The sequence below is a fragment of the Aethalodelphis obliquidens genome, unplaced genomic scaffold (genome assembly GCF_003676395.1).
Source record: "Aethalodelphis obliquidens isolate GAN/ISIS:26980383/991018 unplaced genomic scaffold, ASM367639v1 scaffold43, whole genome shotgun sequence".
In the NCBI taxonomy this organism is placed as follows: domain Eukaryota; kingdom Metazoa; phylum Chordata; class Mammalia; order Artiodactyla; family Delphinidae; genus Aethalodelphis; species Aethalodelphis obliquidens.
Genome location: NW_020837987.1, coordinates 13,044,063 through 13,053,130, shown reverse-complemented (window position 1 = coordinate 13,053,130; position 9,068 = coordinate 13,044,063). Strand labels below are relative to the sequence as shown.

Here is a 9,068-nt window from a genome sequence, read left to right as displayed (position 1 = left end):
GCGCAGGCTCAGCGGCCATGGCTCACGGGCCCAGCCGCTCCGTGGTACGTGGGATCCTCCCGGACCGGGGCACGAACCCGCGTCCCTTGCATCAGCAGGCGGACTCCCAACCACTGCGCCACCAGGGAAGCCCCATATTGTTTCTCTTTTAAATGTGAAGCCAACATGGCCACAGCGTCAAGATAAGACGAAGCTGGGTGACAGCCTTTGTTAGCATTTTGTGAATGCCTGGGATAGCTCAGATCCAAAAAAGCGATAAAGCGAGAGCAGATGGAAGAGAGAGGAGGAACGAGAGCTGCTTCTCCTTTTTATGGAGAGCCCCAGGCCCCAGAAAGATCTAGAAAGCATCTGTCACAAGACCCTGGAACACGGGATCCTGGCCTATCTAGATTCCAGGTGCGCTGCCCTGGACCAGGCAGCTTTGTGAGAGCCGCCAGCTGCATGTGGGTTCTCCCCTCCTCCCTGCCCCACGCTTTGGGTGTGGCCCAAGTTCTGTAAACGTCGGACCAGAAGTAGAGCCAGGAGGTGGGTGTCTCCTGAACAGGGCTCTCCAAACGGGATCTGCGGGTGAATGTCCAGTGGGAGGCTCCAGCCTGTGAGAATCTGTTATCCATGTGTTTTCATTCAGACGGTCACAGCGGACCAATGGATGAGGGGGACTTTCCGGGGAGAGGGCAAGGCTCTGCATGGTGATGGGGTGTCCGTTACATGGGGGTTTAAAAATTCACAGCTCAGATTTGTGTATGTCAACACATGTCAATTCAACGCCTGTTAATTTTACCTTTAATAAACTGTACAAAATAAATAATCAGCATAGAGTTGTAGTGGGGGAGGAGAGCTAACAGACATGGCAAATGTTGGTAACTGTGAGAGCTGGATGATGGCTACCTGGGGGCTTCAGTACACCATTCTAGTTAATTTACGTCTTCTTGAAAGTTTCCGTAATAAAAAGAAAACCATTTGTCGATGATCAGCAGGTCCGGGGTTCCTCTGAGATGGGTCCCCCGTTCAGGTGCCAGGGTTGGCATCTATGTCGCTATCAGGTTGATGCCAAGAGGCCCAGCATGGGGTGACAGTCTGGGGTTGGAGTCAGCAGTTCAAATCCCCACTTCCCCACACATGGGCTGAAGTCGGGCAAGTGACTTCACCGCTCTAGGCTTCAGTGTCCTCATCTGTAAAATGGGCACAATCATAGTCCTTATTTTCGCGTACGGCAGTGGAGAGGCTCTCAGGCCTTTAATCCTCAGGTGCAGTAGAGCATTTCGTAAGCGACAGATCCTGTTACACAATCATTTTAGCTGCCGTGTGAATCTTACCTAGCGTGGCAACTCCCAAAGCTTTCCGGCCACAGCACAGTCAGGTTGGACAAAAGTCCCCAGGCCCCAGCTTTTCCACCTGGTGCCTTTTGCCACATTTGGCCCTTGAGCACATTTTGAAGGGTTTACACCCAAGGCAATAGAAATACAAGCAAAAATAAACAAATGGGACCTAATCAAACTTATACGCTTTTGCACAGTAAAGGAAACCATAAACAAAAGGAAAGGACAGCCTATAGCCTGGGAGAAGATACTTGCAAATGATATGACTGACAAGGGCTTAATTTCCAAAATATACAAACAGCTCGTACAACTCAATAACAACAAAACAAACAACCCAATCAAAAAGTGGGCAGAGCACCTAAATAGTCATATCTCCAAAGAAGACATACAAATGGCCAACAGGCACATGAAAAGATGCTCAACATTGCTCATTATTAGAGAAATGCAAATCAAAACTACAGTGAGGTATCACCTCACACCAGTCAGAATGGCCATCGTTAAAAAGTCTACAAATAATAAATGCTGGAGACGGTGTAGAGAAAATGGAACCTTCCTACACTGTTGGTGGGAATGGAAATTGGTGCAGCCACTATGGAGAACAGTACGGAGGCTCCTTAAAAAACTAAGAATGGAGTTACCACATGGAAGGGTTTACATATCATTTGATTGTGCACGTGGTCCGACTTAAACTGCCAGGTACCAGGTCTCCTTGGGTCCTTCCAAACCCCTGTTGTTACCCTATTTGTTAGGTGAGATAAACGAGGCTAAACAGAGTGTTGAATGGGAGACCATGGGCCGCACACAACCAGTGATATGTGCCCCCCGCCCACTCATGCACAGGGCTACCCAGGATCCTGCAGCTCTCAACCTGGCAGACAGAGGGAGCCTTGAAAGACACAAATGAACCCACTAAGAGTGGAAAGACAGAATTTGAATGCTGTCTGGATACTTGATGATACTAAGAAATTGTGATTAAGATTCTAGGTATAACAATGGCATCGTGTTTTTGTTTTTCTGCTTTTTTCCCTTTAGAGTCCTTACCTTTTAGAAATACATCCTAAAATACGTAGGGGTGAAATGATAAAATGTCTGTGATTTACTGCAAAATAATCCAGTTCTGGGAGTTCAGGGGCATACTGACCTGCGCTGTCCCATACGGAAGCCACGAGCCATGTGTGACTACGCGCATTTAAGTTCAAGCTAATGAAATGAAATTAGGGCAGATGACTTGAGTAGTTATTTGTCCAAAGAAGATATACAAATGGCCATAAGCACAGGAAAAGATGATCAATACCACCAATCATTAGGGAAATGCAATCAAAACCACAGATGCTGCCTCACCCCCATTAGAATGGCTACTATCAAAAAACCAAAAATTAACAAGTCTTGCCGAGGACCTGGAGAAACTGGAACCCTGGTGCTCTGTTAGTGGGAACGTAAAATGTTGCAGCTGCTGTGAAAAACACTTTGGCGGTTCCTCAAAAAATTAAAAATAGAATTAGCATATGACCCAGCAAGTCCACTTCTGGATATATACACAAAAGAATTGAAAGCAGGGTCTTGAAGACATATGTATACACCCACGTTCACAGCAACACTATTCACGAGAGCCAAAAGGTAGAAACAACCCAAGTGTCCATCAACAGATGAACGGGGAAGCCAAACGTGGTGTCCATTTACAATGGAGTATCATTCAGGGAGGAAATTCTCATACAGGCAACGGCATGGATGACCTTAAGCTAGGTGAAGTGAGTCAGTGACAAAAAGACAAAGATACCATCTGATTCCACTTATGACGGAGAGACAGGAAGTAGAATGGCAGTTGCCAGGGACTGGGGGCAGGGGAGGAGAAACCGGGAGTTATTGTTTAGTGGGTGCAGACTTTCAGTTCTGCAAGATGCTACAAGTTCTGGAGAAGGATGGGGGTGAAGGTTGCACAACTATGCAAACGCACTTCATGTCGCTGAATCACACACTTCGAAATGGCTGAGATGGTAAGTTTTGTTATGTATATTTTACTGCAATAAACAAATGGGAAAAGAAGGGAACAGTGAGGAATATGAAAGTTTTAAATGAAAAAGATTTACCTTAAAAGTGTAAAGGAAATTAAACATTTAGTTCGCAGTCACGGTGGCGGCATTTCGTGGGCTTGACAGCCACACGTGGCTGGTGGCTACCACACAGGACACCGCAGATCTAGAACATTCCCATGGTGGCAGAAAGCTCTCTTGGACAGCGCTGGTCTGTCAGAGTGGCGGAAAACTGAAAATTGGCAAAGAGTTGGTTGATGGGGTCCACGTTTTACTTATTCTACTTTGTGCACATTTGTGGTTTTCCAAAATGAAAATGTTTTACTTTGAAAATACTTGAACATCAAAAGATCATACGTCTCTCTGAGTTTTTATTGTCTGTCTCCCCCACCAAAATGTCAACCCCCCCAAGGACAGGGATTTTTGTCTGTTTTGTTCCCTGTGGGACACCCAGAGCCTGCACAGAGCATGGCACATGGTAGGGTGTCACTAAATATTTGTGGGGTGAACAAATGAATTTGCACAGGGGGTTAAACAAACCCAATCATTCGTTCAAAGAGCAGCCTGGTGAGAAAGGCATTTACTAATCTCCCGCTCTGTGGCCAGCATGGGGGAGCGCTGAGGATACCGTAACGAACAAAAGCAGACCCAGTCCTTGACTTTGGGGAAGATCATGACTAGTGGTTCTCAACCAGGGGTGACATTAGACGTCCCTCTCCTTCCTCGACACACACATACTCAAAAAGCTTTTGAAAAAGTGACCAGGGGAGGCGGGGGACACACAATGAGCATGCAAAGCTGCAACCCCAAATTACGCACAGGGGAGTGGACGTCTTGCGTCCCTTCAGAGCAGAAGCTTTAAAAGCCATCGCATGGTTCTGCCCAAGTCCTGGCATGACATGGATACGTGGACAGAGCCACAGCCAATGCACGAAGCTCGGACACATGAGCGAGAGAGGAGCCTTTGCTGTTGTCAGCCACTGAGATCCAGGGCTCACTCATTACTGCAAGTCACTCAGCCGAAGCTGACTGATACATCTCGGAAGAGCCCACCCTGTCCCAGTGCTTCCTTGGTATCAGGCCCTGGGCTAACCCCACATCTATTGATTCCTCCCAGTCCCCGGGGAGGCAGGAGGAACGTTTCCCACAGCACAGGAAACTGAGGCTCCCAGGGGTCAGGACACTTGCCCCAAACCACACTGTGAGGCCAGAATTTGAACTCAGACCCTGTGATTCTGAAGAACCTCATTCTCCACCACTGGGCTATAAAAAGCAGGAAAAGCTGGGCTTGCGAAACCACAACCAGCTCAAGAGAACAGCCATGATGCAACAATGACAAAGTGTCCTTCCAGAAAATCGTGTGAATTCCTCCGGCACTTGGAATGCCATTGGAGTTTTGCGTTGTCATCAGGAGTTGTGCAGAAGCCAGGCTGCTGAGCAGGATACAGAATTAAAAGTCCCCGCGAAGCTCCAGAAACAGGCTAATTTTAATTTAGATTTAATTTAATGCTAGTAACCCTCGGGTTATTTGCAAGTCATAAAAATGAAAGTCAACGGAACTCTACCATTTGCTGATGGGAAGTGATAGGTGGAGAAGAGGATGTGGCAAAGTCTAGCTGTTGCTTTTCCAAACACCGTTTCCCCACCCCTCCTCGCCTTGCTCACAGAAGCCTGGTGCTGCTCGGGGTAACCCCTGCCAATTCCAAGATGTAAACAAACGCTGTTCTGAGTCAGTCAGTCTTTTTCAAACTATGGGTCATGCCTTTGAGGGTTGTGAAATCAAATTAGCAGGTTGCGACAAGGAATTTTTTTTTTTAAGTTAAAGAGTATAGGGTCAAATGGAATGGGATAGAATAGAAAATACTAAAAAGCATCACACAGGGTAAGCAAAAGGACCAGTTTGTGATACTGGTTTCAATTATGTGTGTCTCTGTGTGTACATATTTCCTACTGTGGGTTGTGGCCAAAATAGCTTTAAAATAATTGGACGAGGCCAGGGGCACTGCTATCCCCTTTATCAGCCATTCACTTTCCCAGGCTTCCTAGCAGCTAGGCTAGCCATAGTTTTGCAAATCAGTAAAAGCCAAAGTGTACAGAGTGGGGTTCTGCTCAATGAATCTTCTGGGGAAGACAGAATTTGGGGAAGTTTTTCTTCCAGAATATAAAGACAGAGCTTCTCTACAGAGAAAGTCTTTTGCTTCCTGCTTCCAGCTTTGAATACAGTTGAGAAGACTGGAGCTGTGGCAGCTATTTTGCAATCATGAGGCAATAAATCTGAGGCTGATAAGCCTACCTACGGAGGATAACTGATGAGAGGAGAGAAAAAGACTAGGTTCTTAACAACTCCTGATGGGTTGCCTGCCTCCAGACTTCTTAATCCTTACAGTTTAAGCCACTGTTAGGTTTTCCGTTATTTGCAGTCAAACACAACCTGACACAAACGAGTTGGCATTTCTAGACATCTTTGCAGCCCATCACAAGGACTCTCAAAGCCTTCCGTGGGTCAAGGACTGTACTCTGTGAATCCACTGATTGAGAAGAGAGGCCCAGCAAAATGAGAGAGGACTGATGGTAAGGGGATCAGAAAAAAAGTCCACTGGGGCCAAAAACTCTTCTCCCGAGTCCCACTGTTTAGAGCTCCTCCTGTTTATTATCCAACCCTTGAACTTGGGCTGGCCTTTTGACTTGCCTTGGCCAACAGAATATGGTGGAAGTGATGGTGTGCGTTTCTGAGCCTACTCTTTGCCCAGCTGCCATGTGACAAAGTCCAGGCTAGCCTTTTGGAGGACAAGAGACACATGCCCATCACCTCTATCATCCCAGCTCACAGCCAGCCAAACCCTAGAAGCAGAGCCGCCTAGCTGACCTACAGCTGTACACACCCAGGTAAGACAGAAGTAGCCAGAGGTACCCAAGGCCAAATTCCAACCATTAGAATCACCGTTTTGTTTTAATCCACTGTGGCGCATTGTGTTTTCCAAAGATGGCTGAAATAATGTCTCCAACCTCCCATGATCTACCAAAGTGCGATCTTGCCAGTCCTCTTGAATTCAGGAAACTTTGTGCCTACTTCAACCAGGACAGTGCAACAGAAGTGCCACTATGTGACTTCTGAAGCTAGGTCGTAAGAGTCAATTCAGTTTCTGCCATGTCCACCAGGACATTTACCCTGGAAGCCCTAAGCCACCTTAATAGAATTCTGAACGCTCTGAGGCCACCACGCTATGGGGAAGCCTAAGCTAGACACATGGACAGACCATGAGTAGACGCTCTGGTTGATGGTCTTATCTTCAAGTCATCCCAGCCCAGGTGCCATTCATGGCATATGAACAAGCCCTCAGCCCCCAGCCTGTGAGTCTTCCCAGCCAAGACTGCAGACATCATGGAGCAGAGACCCACTATGTCAAATTCCATGTCAAATTCTTGGCCCATAAAACCTGTGAGCATAATACAATTGTTCCATTAAGCTGCTACATTTTGGGGTAATTTGTTAAACAGCAACAGTAACCAGAACAGCCTCTAAAGTTGGGGGTTATTTGTTATGTGGCAGCAGCTAGCTGATACAGCCCTCTCTAGAGACTAAGTACCAACTTTGACCTCACACCTCTGACTCACCCAACTCTTTCTTTTTTTTTTTAAATTAATTCATTTATTTTTGGCTGCATTGGGTCTTCATTGCTGCATGCAGGCTTTCTCTAGTTGCAGCGACGGGGCTATTCTTCGTTGTGGTGCACGTGCTTCTCACTGAGGTGGCTTCTCTTGTTACGGGGCACGGGCTCTAGGTGCACGGGCTTCAGTAGTTGTGGCTCACGGGCTGTAGAGCGCAGGCTCATTAGTTGTGGTGCACGGGTTTAGCTGCTCCGCAGCATGTGGGATCTTCCCAGACCAGGGATTGAACCCATGTTCCCTGCATTGGCAGGTGGATTCTTAACCACTGTGCCACCAGGGAAGTCCCTCACCCAAGTCTTACCCATTCCACCTCCCAAATCTCTCCACTTTATCTCCTCCTCTCCATGACCACTATTCCTGCCCAGATCCAGGCCTCCCCATCTCTCTTTTCATCTATCCATCCAGCCAGACTTTTGGGGAGAGAGAAAGAAAGAGCTATTTGGAGAGCAATTAAAATCGACACCACCTTTATGTTCAGTGACCTTTAGAGTTCTAAAATCCCTGAATTAGTTTAACAACATAAAAGCGTGCCCTGTAAAACCTGGATTGCTCATAAAGCAACTGGTGTCTAGCTCCTAAAAGCCTTGTTTACACAGGTAGTCACACACTAGAAATGTTTGGTATGTTCTCTCTCTTCCCTTTTCGCCATTCACCGCTCTCCTAAATGCAGCTGTAAAGCCACAGTCTTGCCGAGAAAATCAGGGATCCGAAAAGGTTTTTGAATTTTTTCTTAATACGAGTGTATAAAAAACAGGGGGAAATTCTGAGGAGTGAATCAGGTAACGGGGTGGGGTGAAGGGAACAAGAGCAGGGATTACACTGACCGGACACAGGGCTGCCCAGGGCATCAAGCGAAAGAGAACACTTCAAGTTCAGGAAAAAATGGAGTTAGGGGTAGTGAAGGGGAAAGAAAAGTCCCTACAACATTCCACACATGCTTTAGAACACTTGTTCCTAAACGTGGGCAGGCAGAATCACCTGGAAGGCTTTTAAAATAAAGAATGAAAAGAATGGATTTCAGAATCAGCAAGTTGGGGGCAGGGGCGGTGGGGGGGAGGGGCTGCTGAAAATGTGCATTTCTCACAAGTTCCCAGGTGATGCTGATGCTGCTGGTCCAAGGACCACTGCTCTAGAAGCTTTTGTCTCTTTAGTTTTCCTTCTGGGGCTCTTGCTCTTGTACAGAACACAAGCCACCAGTTCCTAGCCAGTGTCCAGGCCCCTGACAATGTGGCCTCACGGGGTCCTCTCCGAGGCTCAGGAGGGTCCAACATCCAGTCTCAGTCTGATATCCTTTTAAACAGAACTTGGATTTGGTTCCATTCAGCAATGTACCCTCCTAAGAGGATGACTCACGGTGAGTATAGGCCTTTTGCCCCTTTGCCAGAAACTTCCTTTCTCGGCCTCCTTTGCAGCCAAGTGTGGACACGGGAAGATTTTTACATTTGGATAAAAAAGACAGAGGCTTACACTGGGAAGAATTATTTGCCCCTACTCTTTCCTGCTTGAGAGAATGATGTGAAGCATGGTGACAATGGCCAGTGCTACAGCAGCCGTTTTGTACTCCTGAGGGGGAAGGCCCAGTGGATCAGAGACAGACCCAGCGTCCTGGCAACACTGAGTTGCCAAATATCCCTGGCATGGCCTTCAACTAGATGTTTTGTTCCAGAAGAGAACTAAAAGCCTGAATTAACTAAGGTTAAACATATACCTACTCTATGACCCAGAAATTCCACTCCAAGGTATTGACTTAACGGATGTGAAAAGTATGTCTACAGAAACATTTGTACAGAAATTTTCATAGCAGGATTATTCACAAAAGCCCCAAATCGGACACAGCACAGTGTCCATCGACTGGTAGATGGAGAAACAAACTATGTTATATCCACGCACTTGAATACAGTTTAATAATGAAAGGGAATAAACTACTGATACAGGCAAGGTCATGGATGAATCTCAAATCCATCATGATGAGGAAAGGAAGCCAGACACAGAAGACCATTCACTGTGCGATCCCCTTGAAGTAAAGTTCTAGTGAAACTGATGGGGAAAA

The 9,068-nt window shown here is 46.7% G+C and overlaps 1 protein-coding gene across 7 annotated transcripts in view; it reads right to left on the bottom strand.

Annotated features, from left to right (window-relative positions):
* Window positions 1-9,068, bottom strand: part of BICRA (BRD4 interacting chromatin remodeling complex associated protein) — a 75,860-nt gene that overhangs the window by 26,042 nt on the left and 40,750 nt on the right. The window contains exon 1 of one of the 7 annotated variants that reach the window (XM_027080012.1): window positions 3,407-7,022. The exons of the other annotated variants lie outside the window; for them this stretch is intronic. The gene's annotated coding sequence lies outside the window, so the exon portion shown is untranslated. Of the gene's footprint in view, window positions 1-3,406; window positions 7,023-9,068 lie in introns of those variants that run through there. 7 annotated transcript variants of the gene reach the window in all.